The sequence below is a fragment of the Montipora capricornis genome, chromosome 7 (genome assembly GCF_036669925.1).
Source record: "Montipora capricornis isolate CH-2021 chromosome 7, ASM3666992v2, whole genome shotgun sequence".
Taxonomy (NCBI): Eukaryota; Metazoa; Cnidaria; class Anthozoa; order Scleractinia; family Acroporidae; genus Montipora; species Montipora capricornis.
The window spans coordinates 33,185,692-33,208,191 of NC_090889.1; the positions used below are offsets into that span (position 1 = coordinate 33,185,692).

Sequence of the window (22,500 nt, forward strand, 5' to 3'; positions counted from 1 at the left end):
CACGGAAAGGAAAAAAGTCGAAGCAAGGATGCGAGATCCGGGAATCGAACTCAACACTCTTGCACCAAGGCCGCGCACTAATCGACTGTGCCATCCTTGCTCTCTAGCGTAACATAAAAGTAACACTTACTAATGACGCCAGGTAATGGTCTTCCCACCACGAAGTCACTTGCTGGGCTTTCTTGAGGATTGGCTTTAAGAGGATAATCACTTCGTGCCACAGTCTTGAACTCGTACAGAACTGGGTCCAAATGTCTGATCAAAACACTCTGTTCCAAAAAGTGATTTATCCAGCTTGTGTTCTGAAATTCCACTCCAACTACTGCAAAATAAAATACGGAGGCGAGAGAGAAAAATTAAATGGGGCCAACCTTCATCTTTGTTGGCCAAACGACGTATATCGACTATCAAATGTCCCAATAAGCCAGTTGTGGCAAGTGCAAGGGTCGGGACAAAAATATACCTATACACTTTTGTTATGGAAATTGTTGCATAATTTTGCATTTAAAATCTTTTGCATTTTTTAATGTATGCTTGATTTTATCCCGATGGGCGCACTTATTTTTGATACTCCGAACTGACTTATGGAACCAACGTCAATACCCTGGGCCGGCTCTGAGCGCGGGAAATCGCGTGCGAAAATGTCAATTTGTGATTGGCCAAGAAATCTCTTCAGACATTTCCACCAATCAGATTGTGTTTCCCGCTCTTACTGCCGGCTGCATGTATGTTTTCTGTGCTATAATTGGTTGATGGAATTGTTCATCCTGTGTGATTGGCAAATAAGGAGCTTAAGACGCGCATTTTTTTGACGCGGTCGGTAACCGGAAGATAAAATTTCGCGTGCCAGGACAGTGGTGTTTCCCAGATTTTTATACTAATTATCTGTAATGGAGAAAAGATACTTAGCAATGTAAATGTGGTTGTGTGAAAACAGGTTAAAAGGGAAAACAGCTCACTTCCAGTTGCCGTCCGCGTCTCAAAAACGCGCGTGCTTAAGCTCCCTAATGAATTTTCACGACGCCCAAATCAAAACGAAATCTGGATGACTCCACTGAACTCCCAGTTCCAATCAAGACACCTACGCTGTTGCAATATGCACATGTAATTGCATGGGATCGAGGGTAATTATGGATTAATTTCACACGTATTTTCAAAGTTTTCACAAAATTGGAAAACTTTAAAAATTTAATTAATCCTTAATTGCTCGAGGTTACGTTGCAATTACATATTTATCATAAAAAGGGCAAAATTATTGAGAAAAGACCCTTCAATGCCACGACAATTGACAATCAACTTAATAAGCTTTCATTCGGTTCAATTCAAAAAATCGATGAAAACGACAGAAAATAGCGCTTACTTTAATTCAACTGTATTTTATATGTGGACAAAACGCAGTTTAATCAGAGTCAGAATCTGGAAGAAGATTCTCATGTAAGTTCGCTTGCTCTATATAAGCAACTGTTAACTAATCAGGATCAAGTAATCATGCCCTCTTGATTACCAAAAGTACCCTTGTGATTAACGACAAATGCCTTCCGTCTCAGCCAATCAGCATTCAGTAATTTTGCCCTGTGTATGATAATAGAAATAAACACCCTGTTTCCGCTCTGGAAAAGATCACAAATGAGACAAAAATGCATCAATACACCTCTTAGGTACGAGGAGAGAGGCTCATTCCAGCACAGCACGAACAGGTGCGCTTTCCCGATCCATTCCATACGATGTATTAGTACGGGCACTGTGATTGGCTAAATTAGCGGGCCTTATATGATATGTATATATAATAATCTACAGTATCCGCCCGCTGTACGGCTCGCCAAATTAGAATTTTCGATAAAACATTCTCTAGGAAGTTTTTCTTGTCGTTTCTGTAAAATAAACTTGTAAAACTGTTTCAATCTTGCAAAAACTATTTCAAACAGCCAAGAAGATTTCGTTTTTTCGGATTTTGACACGGCAATCGATAACTTTGTGGCTTTGGAACGGTTCCGCTTGACTTCAACTACTTTCCTTTTGCTCGCGACTGATTATCACAGAGATATAATAAACATCTTAGTAATCACATTTTCTCGGTCCGTACAGTAAAATTACGGATTCTCGTTTATTTTCCCGTTAATTTATGGTCCAAGAACCATAAATCAACGGGAAAAAACTCTGTCCGTAATTTTACAGTATGGACCTCGAACTCAGTTAATAAGAGTTATTTTATTGTTGTTGTTGTTGTTATTTATTATTTGGCAAGCAATTCTCAGGCTGAACGGAGCATTCTGATTGGTTGGTTTTCGGTCGGGATTTATAGTACGGACCATTACCATGGAAACGGTCCGTTTCCGTATTTTTTTTCTCCCTTCCGGGAAAATCAAGTTGAGCGAAACACAAAAAGTTTTCAAAAAGCGTTATTTAATACAATAAAACAACAACACAATTATAGCAAACTGAATTTAGTTTTAAATATGAAAGGTTTCCTTTCAAAGTTCCCTGATGGAAGACGAAGATTATGAACATTCACAAGCGGAGAAGTGTCCAATCGCGCAAAGAAACGATGCCATATAATAAACAACTTACTAAACTTACATGCTCGGGACCGTATATACTGGGGAAGTATTGGACCATTAAATAGAATTTCCAGTTAGAATAAACAGGTGTCTTTTTAAATAAAGGCTTAAAACTTTGGTCGCTTAGTGTTTAGTTATCCAAAGAAAAATAAACATTGATTTTTTGGGCTCTGGGGCACTTTAAATTCTTTTTTTCTAAAAAGCGGCAAAAAATACTTACGTTTCTTTCTAAACATAACCAAGAACTCGTGGGTATAGCCTCCACCTAATCCAAACTTGTAATCAACTCTTACTGCATCTGATGCTGTTCCTTCGATTACTGGCTTTTCAGGCTTGGCAGGAGCTACAGAAGTACGAGAAAACACACGGTTTGTTAGGCAACTCTAAAGGTCACGCTGAGAGCTCAAGACTTGGAGAGAACTAGTACCTTACAGTTGAAAGGATCATTTTCAGACATACTTATCTTTAAAATGGGTTTATGAACTGAATTAATAAGGTAAATTGACCACAAAAAAAGCTGGCGAAAGCTGGCGAAAGCTGGCGTTTCAAGTAGGTCGGTGACCTTTGTACCGGCCATGGCCAAAACCGGAGATGCGGCCAGAGGAAAGGCTACTTGAAGCCTCTTGTTACTTAATAAAATTTTATGCTTATGCCTGGAAACTCGAGGATCTTACCTGTCCACGGCACAGTTTTTGTGGTCTTCCTTACACCCTTTCCCCATCCTATGGCTGTCATAGCCTGGATTTCGATGACGTAGTTCGTTTCTGGCTCCAACATTTCCAGTAATTTCTTTCGCGCATCAGCTCCAGTTTCCTGCATTTTTACCTCGACGTCTTTGGGTTCTGATCCTGTGTACGTCTTTAAGCCTACACGATACTTAGTGATAATGCCATTGGGTTCCAAGGGTGGCTTCCACGTGACCAAGACGTACTTTGGAAAGGCATAGATCTTGACGTCCGACGGTGGGCCAGGTTCTAAATCAAAAACAAAATAGACAAAACAGCCTTAAAAAACACTTAACTGTAACTACAACATTAATTTAACTTGGTGAGAGAAAAATTACAGAGAACATAGTAACTCACAGGTAGCCAACAGTCCTGGTCAAAACGTTTGGTACAGTGACTTTTCTTAACGGAAATAGTCGTTCCCTTAATCTCCTTCCCCCCCACTCCTTCCTGGACAATATTGGGTGTCCGGAGGGAAACACTTTCTTAAGTTCTTGTCTAGAGGATGGACCTCAACATTGTTTAGGGGTGGTGGGGGCCAAACTTCATGAACGTTTTTGTGAGTGGAAGTTAGAGAAGACTTGCGAATTATACTCCAAAACTACGATCGAAAAGGAAGAGGGGAGTTGGTGTCTCCAAACGTTTTGGCCAGGATTGACTATAAATACAAGGTTCACAAAGAATAGCATAGAATCAAGGAAACAATTATAAAATATCTAAACCAGAGAGAACACGGCGTTGGGGTGATAGTTAGGTATTCAATTGGTATTAATTTCTTTAATAACCCTTTTTTACTGCAAACTTTTCCATTCTTAAATCCCACTAGCCAGAATTTTCTTACCCCAAATTTGCGACCCCCATTCTAGTAACTCTGTTGAAAATGCAACCCCTTATAGTCAATCCAGTCGTGAAAAATGTGACCGCATCCAGCGACACATCCCCATTAGCCCATTAATAGGAAGTACACCCCCGGAGGTTCAGACGCACAGCCTCGTACTTTAAATAATTTGAATCCGATATCGTGTAGACGCCGAATCCGGTCGAATCCATATATACTTTTGAATCCGATGACGTAACAAAATCGGTTCCAGTATTTACCGCGTGGACATCCAACATGGACACCAAAACAAATGTGTGATTCTGCGCATGCTCTGTTGACTACATTCACGGGCAGGAGTCCTGGATACTAGAACAAATCCGGATTCATTCGGATACGTGTAGACGGGCAAATTCGATTCGAAACGCTACGTGTAGACGCGGAAACTTTTAATCCGCAACGAAATTTTTGCGGATTCAAAATTATATATACGGAGACGTTTGGACAGGGCCATGGACTGTGCGGCCAATCATATATCAGCGGAGTCGCTTGAGCTTCATGCCGGCGCCACTGAAGTTAAACGAGAACACAACAAAATGGTGTTTAAATATTGAAGTTTTCATTAATTTCTATCCTGTTTCCTGATGATGAAACCCAAAGTTCTGAGGATCTAAGCTATGCAAAGACGAGACATTCTTAGTTATTAGAGAGCTGCTAATCAAGTAAAGGGGCAAGAGGAGTTGAAGCTTCTACCGTCAGATCTCTAGTTCGGTTGCTCTTCCAACAACAACAACAACAACAACAACAACAACGCTTGTCATGATTTACTCTTTACACTTAATAAACACTTTCAAAGAAAGAGATAAGTGTATAAAAGCCGAGTCAGGGAACAAATGAACCTTGAGGTTTTCGAGTTATCCCCCTGCATTTTACGTGTAAAAAAAAAAAAAAGAAGAAGAAGAAGGGACTGAAAGAGTCAAGCAAATAAAATGCAAACAAGGAGACAAACTGAACTATATGAGCAGTGGATATTCAAAAAAATTGAATTTTCCAATGAGCTACAGGCTAGAGATGATGGTAATGAAGATAACAAACAAAAAACTAACTAACTAACTAAAAGGAAGTAGTTCTCCTGAAACATGAGAGCAACCTACCGTGGTCTGACGTATTAACTTTAACTTCTTCGCTCTCCGGTCCATCGCCTCCGCTGTTGTAGGCAGTGACTGCTATGGTGTAACGCGTGTACGGTTTCAACCCGGTCACAGCATAACTGTCCGTACTTCCTCCTGCTACATTTGTGGATGACGCAAAACTTGAAATAAGGTGTCTTCGTCTCTTCAAAAGAACAAGGAGTTGTCCCCAGTAATAAATCTGGCGCATTAATGAAACGCAAAAGAGCATGAGTGTCCAGATGGCGCAGCGGTGACAGCACTCGAGGCAACCCGTCTTTTGTGGATACTCAGTAATCAACAAAACTTTAGAGCGTTCCCCTCCTGCGCTATTTACTCATAACTCCTCTGACAACCCCTTCCACCCTACGTTAGCGACCTCCTAGCAACGCTGTTATTATATTCCCCATAAGAAAAGGCTCTCCACATACCCTGTATCCATCCACACTTCCTCTGGTAACAGTAACAGGTTTCCATGACAATTCCACAATGCGTTCCGTCACGGTTCCCACAGTAACATCTTCTGGTCTTCCAGTGGGTGGGTCCTGGCCTGAAAATGCCTTAACAAGTGGACTTTTGGGTCCAGGTGCAATATTGTTAATAGCTTGAATCTGGAACTGCCACTGAACGTAATACCCAGCATTGGGAATGTTAAATCTTTCTGTTTTAGGATCGTCAAGTACGGTTTCCTCCAAACTGTTTCCATGACCTACTCGCCCATACCACAGCTTGTAGAAGAGGCCCGGACCATTCCACTCCACCATTCGCATGGCCTGCAAAAACGAATTTTACCACAATTGCTTGTAATCTCGCAGTCGGCTTGGCTTATTTGGCGTTGTCGATAAGAGTCTAGACAACGCTGCTTCCGTCATGCTCACGTCAACTTCCCATGCAATTATAATAGCCAATCCGAAACGCTCATTTTGGGAAGCAATCAGATTGTGAGAAAGTTATAGACAGCGCTTGCTCTTTCTTTGTGTCACGATCCTGGTTACGCTCTGAAATAAACACTTTCTTTGACGTTGAAATGTCGTGGACTCGCTCGGCGTCCACAACATTTTAACCACTGCGATGACGAATATCGTTGTCGATAAGAGCACAGACAACGCTAAACCATATTCCATTTGTTAAATGGAAGAGAGCAGAGTGATACGTCCATTTCAGTTCATTTAGACCAAAGGATTTCATCGTAACACGAGGATCACTTCTCCATTCTGTCCATAACCCGCACTTTAAATAGATACGTTTTGTTTCATTCATCGAGCCCTTTCACGGGAACACGTGAGTGCAAAAGATCGTCCTGCGCATGCTCTCAACTGAGTAGCTTCATAGCTCAGTTGGAAGAAAACTTCACTGACATCGCAGAGGTCATGGGCTCGAATCTCGTTGAGGCCACCTGAATTTTTCAGTCCCCAGTTGTTTAAAGGCCGGACAACATTATCTGGTTGATAAGTCACTATCTGTCAGTTTCAATGTCTCCAAAGATTTCATCATTTACCCTCGTAACTGCGAATAGAGTGTTTTCACGTGACGTCACGGCGGCCATGTTGGTGTCACTTAACAAAGGAACAGGGGCCATGTTGGTGTCCCCAACTAATCCTCCGGGAATTGAGCTCTATTATCATCCAAATCCTTTCTTTCGTTTTGGTGGAAAAACAAGTTCACCGATCACGTGAGTGAAAACCATCTATATGCACACTCTAAGCACATTTAGATAAAAGGTGCGTAAGAAAATCTTGGCGAACGTTTAACTTGAAGTATATTTCATACTCAGGATAGTGACTTTTCCACTGGATAAAGTTATCCAACCGTTTGAACAACCGGGGCCTGGAACCCATTTCTCAAACAGGTCCCGAAACTTTACGGGCCATTTTCGAGTGTCACAATTCCCGTTGTATCTCAAGAACGGAGATGATTTAAGTCGTCAAACTGCACAGTTATTTTTCTTTTTGTTACCTTGAAAACACGTTAAAAAATCGGCTTTCCAAAACAAGCGGTTGGCAGTTTCGTAAATGGCTTTTCGGGCCCAAAACGTTTTCTGGACTTTCGAGAAACGTTTCCCAGGTGTCTATAAGACTCAGTTGCTTAAGTTGTCCAGATAAGTGCAAGATCATTTCAACCGTAATGAGGAATTGTCTACACAAAAACGTTTTTGCTTGAAAACTTAGATTTACTGCTTTTTTTCTCATACTATTCACATTGAAAACATCTGAAAACGGATACTTTTAAATAAAGGTTCTTGAAGGGGAAAACTTCCCAAAACGAAAATGTGGCTATAAATCCACTCCTATGAATATTACGGCATGTGTTCGGAAAGACCAAAACAGGCTTTTATTCTTGAGGTACTTACAGTCCATCCGATGTCAAGCTGTTCAGCCTTGCCGGGGATTCCCCTAAAGTTGTCAGGCCATTTATCGGGAGCTGTGAAAAAGGTAATATATACAGAGGATTGATATTCGGCTATAGAAAATAAATTGGCAATTGATTCTATGCTCAGAGCATTTGAACTTATTTTTCTTCCTCCTTGCTCTTGATTCCATATTCGTGGTGGTTGTTTCAGAAGACGACACGTGAAAAGCGACTTCACGTGAGTGCACGTGAATAGCGCTCCCAGTACGCGCATGCAATAAGTACGTGAAATTATTGATTCAGATATTTTCTTTAACCTCCAGAGCCTTAACGTCGACCAAAAAATCAATTTTGATTTTTCTTTGAATTTCAAAACTATGTTAACTAGACAGCAAGTGATCCAAGTTTAAGCCTTGATTTAAAAAAGACACATGTTTACTTTAACTGGAATTTCCCTATTTAATTGTTCGTCATTACTAACGTGAAAATCTTGAGAGAGCCGGATCGAGGAGAAAATGACGTCAAAGACTCGCTAGTTTAAGAATGCAATGCATGTGTGCGCGGCTGAATTTAATATGTAGTACGGGAGTTTCGGCTTTTCCGACTTTTTTTTTCGTGTTTTGCATAGATAACAAGCTGCATTTACAAGCTGAAATTTTGATCTAGTGAGTAAGTGACGTCACTTTTCCCTAAGTCCAATCGGTCAGTTTGGAACGTGAGTAATAACGGACCGTGAAGTCTAAAACGTGCGTTAAAAGTAAACAAACTTTGGATAAAAATCAAAGCTTACGATTTTGCCAGTCAAGTGTTAAGCAATCACACTTTCAAAGTCTCAACAAAAAAAGGAAATGATCTTTTGATCATAGTAGCACATTAAGCCGTGTCGTCACTATAGACGTAGACAAAAGCACAAACAATTGTCTTTAATTAGTGTGTCTAGTCCCAGCAAAGGGTGGCAATAACATAGTAGCTCTCGACTATGCGCATGTTTCTGCGACCATAAGTTCGCTCAAGGTTTCACCGGCCTTTAACACCGTTTGTCAAGCTAACGAGCATCGTCACACATATTGCAAAAACTAGTAGTAATCTTGGATCATTGAACCGCGTTCGACAATCGCTTGGACATTCTCGTTACCAGAGCCTCGGATCGTCCCAAGGCTCTCAGAAGCTCTATGTAGGAGATCATGCGCCGTAGGGTTCCTATAGCCAAGATTTGGCTATTTGAACTTTACGGCGCCTGCTCACTCCTCGTGCTAACATGAATGCACCAGTTAGAGACGATTTTGATTGTTCTTTGCAAAAACCAATGAGAAGACACTTTGTTCTAGGTTCCCCAGAGCTCTTCTCTCCCTTAGTGAAGGGAAGAGCTCTGGGGTCGAGACTGTCCCTTGGGGAACAAAGCAGATAATATTTCATTAAAATTGCGCAAAAATTGCATACCTGTAGCGTTTGTTGGACAAAACGAGCTCGTGGGTTTACTCGGACTACTTGGTCCAAAGCGATTAACAGCTGTAATTCGGAAGGCCATCTTATAGAGTCCAGTCATATTCACCAGCGGATATGAGGTGGCGATAGGGTTGGTAACATTTGCAATGACTTTCCAGAAATCGTCAGCGTCGGTCGATTTTCCCTCGATCAAAAAATGAGTAATCGAGGCGTTATTCGATTTACCCGTTACCCATGTGAGTGTTGCGTTTCGGTTTTTGCAGTCCGAAGAAAATGTTAGATTGAATGGTGGATATGGGGCACCTAAAAAAAGGAAAGAAAAATGATGTAATTTATCAAAGAAAATTACTACACCGTGTACTCCAAAGCTCCACTTCATTTTCATTAATTTAGACAGGACGATAATAATGAACCTTGTTTTGGTTTCAAAGATTCATTATAATGAGCCTAACAGCCTGTCAAACTGAACACCGATAAAACGTCACGTTCATGCTTCAAACCCCATAAAACACTCTTAATCCTTTATATCGAGAATACTAATGAGGCCCAGCTTGTTTTTCTTATATGCTAATATCTTCCCCTCACATTTTGCATCATTGTCTGGACTCCAGGGGGACACGCATTTTGTGGAATGTTTTTTAAGACGTTCATAAACTCTCATGTCGTGGTTTATTGGGTCTAAAATCACTCGGCACCAATAAAATACTCCTGCTCGTTTATTAAATAGTACTTCAACTCTTCTAGCGCTGGGAAACGCATTGCTATGCTAATAATTAGCTCTTATTAACCGAGCAGGAGGTCTGTATGGGAGAATCTTGACCGAGGTCGTGAGTACAGACCGAACGCAGTGAGGTCTGTACACACGACCGAGGTCAAGATTCTCCCATACAGACTGACTAAGCTCGGTTAATAAGATGTTTATTATATGGCAAACAAGAACAATTTAATTCGTTTAATGTAACTTGTTTGTACTAACTGACATTTTGCTTGCGAACGGCGATGAGTGGCGATGAGCTGAACGTAATTCTGTCAAAGTTTCCTCGTCATCCTCTCTTTTGTCATCATGCTGTTTGGCACTTCCATAAATAAATATTGGTAGAAGAAAATACTCAATATTTTTGCATTTTAGTTTGCATCTTTTCACCGCAAAACATTACTGGTCTGGATGCCGGTCTAGATGGGAAAATCTAGACCGCGGTCAATATCGATTTTAGCCAATCAAATTCATGAATTTTGTAGTTCCCAGTCCTCGTGAGACAGAGCCATATAATAACAATTATTTTTATAAAAGTGACGACACATTTGAAATTAAAGACATGTTTCGGTCGTGCAACGACCATCTTCAGTTGAAAGTAGAATTAATTTGAAGTTACATTTGAATTTATAATATGCTAAACAAAGATAAATAACGTGAAATAAATTGGGAATCTAACAAAATAGCCAAAGGTAACAAAAAAGAGTGTACAATGGAACATGTTGATTAGAACGAGAGAGTTAAATTAACGTGATATAATTGCTTATTTAAAGAAGGTTGCTCCCAGGAAATATGTAAGGCCTCTTTTATCTTGACCTGGAATTTTGTGGTCGCACGGTCTATAACTTCAAAACATTCCGCAGAGCAGGAGTTACGGCATGCCTCGGATTGTTGAAGGTGTTTAAAGATATGTGAGGTCCTGTCCCTGTTTAAGTGTTCGCGAATGCGTGTCGAGAGGTGTCGGCTGGTTTCGCCGACATAGCAAGAATTACAGCTTGCACAGGTAAACTTGTAGACAACATTCGAACAGAGTTCAACAGGCACAGGGTCCTTCACACTAAACATGTTACGGATCTTGAAGGAAGAAAAGGCTAGCTTAACATCAAGATTGTTACAATAACGTTTAAGTAATTTACGTAATCTGTTTTGTGCTACAATAGAGAAGGGCCCAACATAAGGTAATTTGAAAAAATGTGTAGGATTAGAGGGAGGACTAGTAGGTGTGTTCGAAAGGGTCTGAGTTTTTGTAATATACTGCTTAATGACTCTCTCAACGATATGACTGGGGAAAAGGTTTTTACGTAAGATTAAGAACAATTTCTTGACGCTACTTTGCTTTTTGACTACATCAACGATAGACATCCCAATATACGTTTCACCATGGAAAAAGAGATGGATAAAAAAATCCCCTTTTTGGATGTTCTGATTGACAACAGTCAACCTCTTTCTCCTATTACCAGGGTCTATCGTAAGAAAACGTTCACCGGTCTATTAACTAATTATTTTAGTTTTACCCCATTCTCTTACAAACTTGGCTTAATCAGGACTCTAGTTGACAGAACGTATAAGATCAACAACACATGGATAGGCTTCCATAAGGATATCAAGAAATTGTTATTAATCTTACGTAAAAACCTTTCCCCCAATCTTTGTTTAGCATATTATAAATTCAAATGTAACTTCAAATTAATTCTACTTTCAACTGAAGATGGTCGTTGCACGACCGAAACATGTCTTTAATTTCAAATGTGTCGTCACTTTTATAAAAATTTTTGTTAGTCTGCTTCTTTCCAGATAATAACAATTATTATCATATGTCTCGTACGGCCCCGCGCGCGCTTTCATTGCAAAACTATGAGGAAATCCCCGTATGAGGGACGTACGCATTAGCGCGAGCAGGGCCGAAAAAAGCCGTACGGTCCTGCTAGGAAAACGTACTGCTCCGTGCGATGCAATTTTAGGGGATTTCGTCTCGTTTATTAAATAGTACATCAACTCTTTTAACGCTGCGGAACTCATTGCTACGATAATAATAATTAATCTTTCGTTAAAATTGCGAACAAATTTGCATACCTGTAGCGCTTGTTGGGCAAAACGAGCTCGTGGGTTTACTCGGACGACTTGGTCCAAACCGATTAAAAGCTCTAATTCGGAAGGCCATCTTATAGAGTCCAGTCATATTCACCAGCGGATATGAGGTGGCGATAGGGTTGGTAACATTTGCAATGACTTTCCAGAAATCGTCAGCGTCGGTCGATTTTCCCTCGATCAAAAAATGAGTAATCGAGGCGTTATTCAGTTTGCCCGTTACCCATGTGAGTGTTGTGTTTTGGTTTTTGCAGTCGGAAGAAAATGTTAGATTGAATGGTAGATATGGGGCACCTAAAAAAAGGAAAGAAAAGTGATGAAAATCATCAAAGAAAATTACTACACCGTGTACTCCAAAGCTCCACCTTATTTTCATTAACTTAGACAGGACTATAATAATGAACCTTGTTTTGGTTTCAAAGATTCATTATATTTCATGAGCCTAACAGCCTGTCAAACTGAACATCAATAAAACGTCACGTTCATGAGCTTCAATCCCGATAAGACACTCCTAATCCTTTATATAAAGGATACTAATGAGGCCCAGCTTGTTTTTCTTGTATGCTAATATCTTCCCCTCACATTTTGCACCACTGTCTGGAATCCAGAAGGACACGGTATTTTGTAGAATGGTTTTGAAGACGTTCATAAACTCTCATGTCTTGTTTTATCGGGTCTAAGATCACTTGGCACAAATAAAATACTCCTGCTCGTTTATTAAACAGTACTTCAACTCGTCTAGCGCTGGGGAACTCAGTGGTATGATAATGATGATGTTATCAAGTAAAGCTATGGTCCTCGCAGTTATGGACGCAATTTTAACAAATGCGTAGAGAAGCCTGAAAATTTCAGGACTTCAACGGGGTTTGAACCCGTCACCTCGCGCTACCGGTGCGACGCCTTAAGCAACTGAGCTATGAATCCACTGACGTTGGATGCTGGTCATTTGTGGGTTCTAATTTTCCCGTGAGGAATGAATCAATGACCGAAATGATATATGAAATGAATTACACACTGAACTACGGATATAAAATCAAGTGAAGTTATGATCCTCGCATTTATGAAAGCAATTTTAGCAATTGCGTAGAGAGGCCTGAAAAATTCTGGACTTCAACGGTGTTTGAACCGGTAACCTCGCGATACCGATGAGGCGCTCTAACTAACTCTACGCAATTGCTAAAATTGCGCCCGTAACTGCGAGGATCATAGCTTTTACCTGATTTCATACCCGCAGTTCAGTATATGATTCATTTCATATATCATTCCGTTCATTAATAATGGTCACAGATGACCTCCGAGGAGAGGGGGGGGGGGAGAAACTTTGCAAATGAAGGGGCGGGGATGCTCGTCGGAAATTTTGAATTAAACCCCTAAAGGAGACCAATCTGAGTGTTCCATTCTCTATTTTCAATCCGAAAACGCTCGTTCCAAGTTATTTTTGGGACACCTCGCTCACATCGAGCGACGTGATGGAGATGGAATAATTGCAAAAGACCCTAAGGGTAAAGGTATCTTTTGTAATGAGTTAACGTTTTCGTCGACATACCCCACTCTTTGCAAAGGGTGTGTAGTTCTTTAGCATCCTTCAGAGCCGGTTTTTGAAACAACTACGCTATCGTTTATTGTTTTAAAGAAAGACTTAGAACTCAAGGCATCTTCCCTCAACATCAACCTGTGCGATGATTTCGATCCGACGATATAGCGACGTTTAAACCCCTTGCCCTTGTTTTAAGCCTTTTAAAATAACTATCTCTTTTTCTAATGCAACAAAATATGTTTTTCGGTTAAAATTCGGGAAAAGTCTAAATTAGTATTCTAGCTCATATGTATAACTGTTACATTCCTGACAAGTCACTGAGATGATACGAAACATAATATGGCACAAAGAGCTCTTTTTTGTAATTAACTTTTGGCGACAACGTATCCAAACTTGAAAAAAAAAATGGCCAATTTTCTCAAGTTTCAATCCATTTCTATCATCTCCATCCTTGGCTGCAAACAACAAAAAATGTCTTCAGAGCAATCAATGGCCATTGGCAACAAAGCTACAGCATTACTTTTTTTGGTCTTCATTGATGCCTCTTTAAGCTGAAGGAAGGAATGGAGAAGGATGGAAAACTAGTAATTGAGCCCGCGGATCAGCGGTACACATTGTCCATTCAGGACCAGGCTTCCCAGGACTTATTCCAGTAGCTCAATGGATGGAGCCTCCGGCGACCGGTGTCCTAGGGAATTTGGACCCCCCCCCCCCCCTCCCCTAGATTTGGACCCCTAGTACAAACAAGTTAATTTTTCCTTCTCCCTCCCTATTTTTAGTTTCTTGTCGGATGGCGGCGGTGCCATTGTGTCTTCCATATTTGGATATTTCCTAGGTTACCATACTGATTTTCAATAAATGGCCTAGCCCATCAGGGCTTGGCCAAAGTATCCCAAACACATGGAGTGTTATTTATGTCCCAGTAAAAGGAGCTCGCCCTAAACAATGCCTTGCCAACAATAAATTATCAGTCGGACTGTATGGAGCATAGACCGAATGCATAAATGGCGGCCAAAAAAATATTCTTTTGTTTATGTGCTAATTAGACTCACTAGCCTCGCTCTCAAGAAACATTTCTTTTGTATTTTGTCCATGCAAACGAGGCTAGTGACGCTAATTAGCGCATAAACAAAAGAATATTTTTTTGGCCGCCATTTATGAATACGGTCTATGAAGCCTAAATATACCATAGAGCAAAAATCTTTGAAAAAGATTCAGATGAGCTAATTTTTCAGCAAAGGTTGTTTAATTAAAGCATCGGCCGCAGCATTTCGTAAAGTAGATGCGATTTTAACTCCCTTTTGAGAGAAGCTTAAATTACAAGTACGGGGGTCGTATGCTCGAATCCTGCCTCGGAATCGAACTAGTTTCCCGTCCCTTTTTCTGCTTTAACCCGAAATCTTACCTGCGATATCAATTGTAGCCGAGGCAAAGTCTTCAGATCTCTCTGGTTCTGGAGTATATGCCAAACAGGTGTAAATCCCAGCATCTTCGACTGTTATATTAGCAATGGTCAATACATTCCGGTCTTGAATCCATCTGACCCTCTGGTTGTACTGGATAATAGCATCATATCTCTTCCAAAGGTAATGTAATTCCAGCGAGGGCTTCGCTACTGCCTCACAGTGCAACTCTACCCTACTGCCTTCAGTAACATCCAAGTCTTTTGGTGGAAGTATTATCTGTGTGCTCTCTGAAACCAAAGGTTTTAAACTGTTCTTTTAAAGTTGCCGTCTTTCGGCTCGAGTTTTGAGCCCCAGAATTCCGGAAAAAGCGGCGAGTAGTACGTTCAAAATCGGGACGGGACGAACAACGGACGAGTTGGATAACAGCTTCAAAGATAGAGGCTATCGAGAACATATTGTCGTAAAACGGTTCGTTTTAGTAAGGGCAAAACGGTGAACTAGGTTCAGTTGACATCGCAAAGACAGACATTTAAAGGCGAAGTCGAGGTCGCCTTAATCGATGTAACAAAGGAGACAGTGAATTACCACCTCTTTTTGGTCTCATAAAAATATATACGAAGCTGTCACCTTTCAAAAATATGGGCATACTCGATTATACCATTCATCCGGATCACTACGGATTAGATTTGGTCAAAAGAATTGAACTCGACCGATTCAAGAGCTATTTCTAGATTTTGGTAAAGAAACGCAAAAATAGTTCTTAGGATTAACAAACCAGATTCGGATTTTCCTAAAGAAACGCGCCCTCAAGCTCATTCCCAGGGTCTCCCTTCTTCTCTTCAGAGAGACCCTGGCAACAAGATTGACGCACTCTTAGCGTCATCGCGTCATCCAACGATCTGCGTTATCTTACCAAGAACAGAGGCAATGCTTTCTGCCTGAGCAGTTCCAAGGATATTCTGCGCATGGCAGGAGTATCTGCCCTGATCTCGGCTACGTTTGTTACCGAGTGATAATATAGTATTATCAAATAGTGTTTAAAATTTTGTTACTGAGCAGCTCGTGGTGTGGCGGTCAAGTGGTTAGGTGACGGGTTGATGAACATTCACAGGTGCGAATCCTGTTTCCATACACTCTGCAGTGTACACTTGGTTTATCTTTTAAAAAAATATGTAAACATTTCCCATGATCCATATCAAGCTTTCAGTCTTCTAAATTAACGATAATAGTAAAATTCAGAACAAATTACGAATTAACGATGATCGTTAATTCAAGGTCGCGAATGGGTTGAAGAAACCCATCCTCAACCTCATTCCCTGGCAACGAAGTTGACGCACTTCGCGTCATCCAACCATCTGCTTACCGAAAACAGTCGCACGGCTATTTTCCGTAGCATTTCCCAGGAAATTCTCCGCATAGCAGGCATATCTGCCCTCATCTCGGCTACGTTGAACGTTGATAATCACCAAGGTGCCGTCGCTTTCGATCTGGTAAGTCACACTAGTTGTGATTTCGTCATCGTCCTTGTACCACTTGAATATGGTTGGTCTCGGAGCAGCTTCGGGATCGCATTTCAATCGTCCTTCACTTTCTTGAAACAGGTAAAATGGACCAAGTCCTTCCTTTTGAAACGATGGTGCAATGGCTAAAAGTCATTCAAGCTCTGTTAGTCACAATTAGGTAAATCATAGTTACTCTTTCATCAACTATTTATGGGAAAAAAATTGCAATATTAGCCGGCCCAGATACCTACCTTACATTAACTTAAATAAAATCAAATGGTTTTTTTAAGGAGAGGGGAAAACTTAATTACCCCGGGAGAAAAAAAACTCTCGGTGCAGAGTAGAGAACCAACAAACTCAACTTACATATGACGCCGAGTCTGGGAATCGAACCCAGGCCACATTGTTGAGAGGCGAGTGCTCTAACAACTGTGCTTTCCCTTCTCCTGTGCTGAATTCTGCGCATCTGTCCTTTAGATTATATAGGCTTTCTAATCAAGTTGCAAGGGGCTGTACACTAAGTTAAGGATCGCATTTTTCTGGTTCATTCTATTGTTGATGTCAAGCACAAAGAACGCTGGAAAAAAATTCGATCCGTAACTTATAGTGCGACCCAAGAAAACGAGTTTAGTAAGGTTACATTACTGTTAAGATTATTACTAAGGGGTCTTTCCTTTTGTCAGAAGTGGCGGGCCAGACCCGCCAGGTTTCAAAGAAAATGCAACAATTTGAAGAAACACTTGCATGATAATCCCTTGCATTCTCCTGGAGAAGGATATATCATCCTCGAAGTGTGTTCATTTGAATTTAAGGCGAAATGTTGAGTTATTCCCTCCAAATGACTGGTCTGGCCGGTCAGTTCTGTCAAATGGAAAGTGCCCAGATTATAGAAAGATTATATTATCATAACAAAAAAATGGGTTATCGACTGAGTTGGTATGGTGAATTGACCACGGTAATTATATAGAAATTTGAAAGCTGACGTTTCGAGTGAAGCCTTTCGTTAGAGAGAATTACAATATTACATCTCTAGATCTTAAGTGTTATCAAGCCAAAAGAAAACAAAATTAAAAAACACACAAAACAAACGTGTACGTTTCGGTCAGCGATCGTTCGCAAGGTTAAATTAGGTCGGTCACTGAGACATTCAGAATTTATTAAAGCAACATTTTTATTGAACATAGAGGCACACTCTCGCAGCTTGCATGGTCTCATAGGAATGAAATCACGTGGCTTTCTAACAGCGATTTCAAGCCAAAACTATGCAGCGGGCGGGCACAAAACACAAGTCACAGGTCTCTGTTTTACCAACACAGAAACAAACCTGAACATTCAATTCATTAAAGCTATTTTTAAAAAAATTGGCCAAAGGTTAGCTTTAATGAATGTTAACCCTTTGAACCGGCCAGACTTAGTATTTTACTCTGTCTAACGCCAGACAATTTTACTCGTCAATGGGGAACCCCTGGATGGGAGTCAATGGGTTAAGGTTTCTTTCTGTATTGGTAAATTACAATGACCTGTGACTGGAAACCTGTGACCTGTGTTTTGGACTTGCCAGTATGCAGCAAACAAAAACTATCTTTGCTGGTAAACTTTCACAGTACGATGTACAAACTACATTTAACTCACCTAACACTTTAACATAAGTCGACGAGAATATCATGCCATGTTTGTTTTCACCAACAAATTGGTAAAAGCCGTCCACGTTCAATGTAAGATCAGCGAAAAGTACGTCAGTATTCACCTGTCGTACCTTTGAACTGTGAAAGGTACAAAAGATGGGGTTAATCATACATGAATTGGCAGAGACGAACACTTAAGTCCAGAAATCCAAGTTAATGGCCATTTGCCAATAAAGATTGCGCACTATTCACCACATTTTCAAACTCAAGGTCACTCATGAAGATACGGTGCAAGGAGAAACTAATTCATCTCAAATTGACTTTAACTAACCTTGCCACTAATTCAACTCCATCTCTGAACCATTTAATTTGTGGTTCAGGTTCTGCATATACGTCACAGCTCAAGTTTGCATTTGATGCTAAGGAAATTTTTTGAAATCTAGGTGGTTCAACATTCCATCTTGGAGCAACTGGGAAAAAGCATATTGTTGAAAGATAATAAATAAATAATTTAATAAAATGATAGTTACTAATAACCGACAGGTTCCTGATTTGGGCCAATATTAATTTATTACAACAAGACTGTAACATTAGTCGCTCTCAGAGGCCAATTACTTGTTAAATGTAAGTTATGATGAAATGCCTACCTGGTTAGTTAGTAAACTGATTTCCTATTTTAAAAACTTCAATTAAAAAAGCAAACCTTTTAGTGTCAATCCCTGTGAAGTGTTTTGGTTTTCATTATGGTGAAGTGCAATATTGAATAATGTTAAGTATGTTCTTTTTGTGCCTCAAAATGTTGTCAGTTGGTGATGATTTTTAACTGCGTGCGGCTTAACCCTACCACGCCGAAGAATTGAACTTATTTTTACTCGTCATTGGGGGTACCCCTCGGGCATGAAATGGTTACCATCACGGGGGCGTAGCCAGGTTGTTTCAAAGGAGGGGTCACATTGTGTCAAACAGAGGGTACTCAACAGATTTTGGCGTTTTCGCCACCTGAAGGTTGTAGGTTGTTTGCTTAAAGGATTACAAAGGGGGAGGGGGTCACGGGCACCCCAGGACCCCCTTCCCCTAGCTACGCCCTTGCTAAACATCTGCAATCATGGTCACAAGTGTTGGGACATCTCACGGCAGATGACTTCACAGCCAGCCTCTCTTAAGACCAAAACCGCGTAAACCCGCCTGTCCCACCCCCTCCCCCTGCCAATGTTGATACAAATCTTGGAAAAAAAACACCTTAAAAATAGCCCCGTTTCAGGTATTGTTCACCTCCACGAACAGTATTCTCCAACTTAAGTGCCGATAGCCAGTTTTGACCAGTTCCTTGACTTGAAAGGATGGAATCAATTAAAAAAGCAGTGTCAGTTGTGCAATACAGTGTATAATTTTCAGACAGAATCAGCATCAGCCTGAAATTTAAAAAGATAGATTCTTTTATGGGGCTTTTTACTGTATTACATGGCCCCGCGAAGATACGAAATTTCTATTCAAGTGTTGACCAGTCCTTGGTCAGCGGTCAACCTTTAAAAAAAAGCTGACCTCGATGAGCCTTAAACTTGAGCCTACGATATGGTCACGTGATACTGGCAAGCGGATACCTTGTTTCGACGAATGCCAATTAACCATAACATAGATGTCCTTAGATGCCCAACATCAAAGATGTTCGCGCCAAAAAATGCGGGTTGCACCACAGTTTTCACATTGGCATATAAGCCAGGTGATCTGGTGACGTAATTTGGAAGATTGAGAAGAACAATTTTAACGCCGTATCCCACAACCGGGCGTGGCCTTAGGTGTTGTTTCCAAACTCCCTGCAGTATTTTCATCGCCAAAACTCAACAGATCATTCCGTGTCTACTACATTTCCTGTTCCTGAATGAACATTCAAGTAGACTCGACGAGCTCTAACCTCGCCTCTGCCATGTTGAACTCGAAAATAAGGGCGCCCGCGGTTGTGGGATACGGCGTTAAAATTTTCTCCCCAGTCCTCCGAATTACGTCACCAGATCACCTTGGGAGGAGTAGATGGTCGTACGGTCGTATAGCCTCCTGCGCAGACATTCTTGTAACTTGTCACGCAATCTTTCCTTCTTAACGAACGTCTGGTGAAACGAGCTGGAATTTACGTAAACCAATCACAACTGACTTCTTGATTCTGGAAGTGCACTTTAAACCCTGAGAAATTTTGCGTACGGTCACTGCAAGAAAATGGGCTTCGTGTGGTGGGTATTTAAATCGCTGACTTAAAATATTATCAAAGAGAAACTGTATCGTATAAATTTCATGGTTTGGCTTAGATATTTGCGGCTCTTCACAGAACGAGTACGGTCTCTCTTGGTACGGTAGAATTCGTATGGTTGAAAAATTTTGCTCCCATGCGTTTCAAACCTATTTGTGGCGTTCGCTTGGGCTTGATATCCTATTTACATTTCATATTTACATTTTCTTTCTTTCTGGAGTCATTTCGTTCGAATAACCCCATTTCTTGAAGTCCTTCGGTTGAATAGCTTTAAGGTTTGCTTTATATATTCATTCGTAATTACTTGCATATATTTCCACGGCGCTTTCAATTTTAGATGAAACGACACCATACTCTTCAGCACTCGCATTCTTACTCGCGAGAGTGCAAATGCATACCCAGCGAGTAAAGAAAATTAATGTTTTTGAGGAATATTTTGGAAAGGCCTCTCCCCCAGTTTCATCCAGAGAAAACGTTGACGCATTGACGCTCCCAGAGGAGCAAATTACACAGCGCCGATTGGTTCCTATGTAACCTGCACGAGATTTCCAGATGAAAGTTACTTAGGCTCGTTTCAGCAGACGTGACGTGACGTGCGTGACGAGCCAAAAGAATGTCAGCGAAGGAGGCTAACGGTCACAGGGTACCAAAACCAAATTTTCTCGCATAGATGGGTTACCATATTTTCTTATTCATGGTGCTCCGCGCTCGCAGCTCCGCTAATATAATTATCACCATGATCGTCGTCATTATCATCATCTGCAGTTGACTAACGCTGTAAACATAGTTGCTGAATTGAGATTTTTGGGACAACAGGTGCATCGATCTTGAGACTCCAAATAGTCCATTTTACAGTTGTGCATGCTTAGTTACTTGGCCTATGAATGAAAGTGAGGCTAGAGATGACCTTGTTTGATAGAAACCTCACTGCTTTTCTTATGTAAACTTCAACTAATTAGCATGGGAACAACATCATTAACATAGGAAAAGCAGGGAGGGCTTTATCATAACAAGGTCAACACCAGCTTCTCTTTCATTTAAAGGCCAGGTAACGCATGACTGTCTATTGTGCCCCCCACGGAATACAGCAGGGGCAATAACGAATGACGTCATCGCCATTGCAATTTTAACATACTCAACCTATCAAGCCTCTAACGCAATCTCTAATCTATGATTACTGCTAGTAGCGGTCATATATGCACGTACGCCTATGCGTACAGCTGAAATCCGAGAATCATTATTCCATGGAGGCATTAATTTTTTAAAGTCATTATAAAATCGGGCCAAGTTTTTTAAATTTCGAATTAGACTGGTGTCTCTGTGTGTGAGTATTTCCAGGTTTTTTTTCATTAACCCATACAGGCCTGACCAAACGGATCCAACATCATCCAACATTGTTGGACGCTGTTGAAACGTGTAGAACGACAACGAGATGGCCAAAAAAATGCAACGTGTTGGATCAAGCATTTTCGACTCATGGGTCTGGAAGCAAAATCTACCCAGAATCCTTAGAAAACTCTCGCCATGTTGGCGTTTTTAAGTTCCTTTTAAAATTACCACTCTCTCTGATGATAGCAAGAGGGCGGCTGTTTCAGAATCTGACCTGGAAACCGCAACAGCAAATGCGAAGTCTCCAAAGTTAGGGTAATGTTTATGCTGCTGATTTGGTGATTTGGTTCAAGCACCTGTTCCAAAGCTGTATGTACTTTCTCTCATTTATCTGTGCTAGCAACTCTCTTTTAATTAATGACCAGTTCCTTGACTTGAAAGGATGGAGTCAATTAATAAAGCAGTGTCAGTTGTGCAATACAGTGTATAATTTTCAGACAGAATCAGCATCAGCCTGAAATTGAACAACATAGATTCTTTTTTGGGGTCTCCAAAGGTCTTGCACCAGGTGTGAGGAACCGTGAGAAGACCCAGGGAGTCACTGCGTAGGGAGTAGCGTCCCGGAGTCTTGACTTGTAAAAGATCCTGCAGATACATTGGCATTATGCCCCTGAGAGCTTTGAACACAAGAAGGGCTATCTGTTCGAAGATAGATTGCCCAAGCTTTCGTCGCTCAGATATTTCAGACTTTGCTTGTTCCCCGTTATGTAACTTGAACTGACGTTGCAACGCGCGAAACAGATGCAACGAATAAACCATTACAATGGATACTGATAGCCGCCGCGCTCACGCACGTGCAACACAGTTGAATGGATGGCCAAACAAATGCAACACTGTTGTTAACACCTTAGAACAAAACAAACGTTGGCTGATGCTGAAGATGATGTCTTATG

General features: G+C 40.9%; 1 pseudogene; it reads right to left on the bottom strand.

Moving 5' to 3' along the window:
- Positions 1–22,500, bottom strand: part of LOC138055858 (fibronectin type III domain-containing protein-like) — a 74,913-nt pseudogene that overhangs the window by 3,615 nt on the left and 48,798 nt on the right.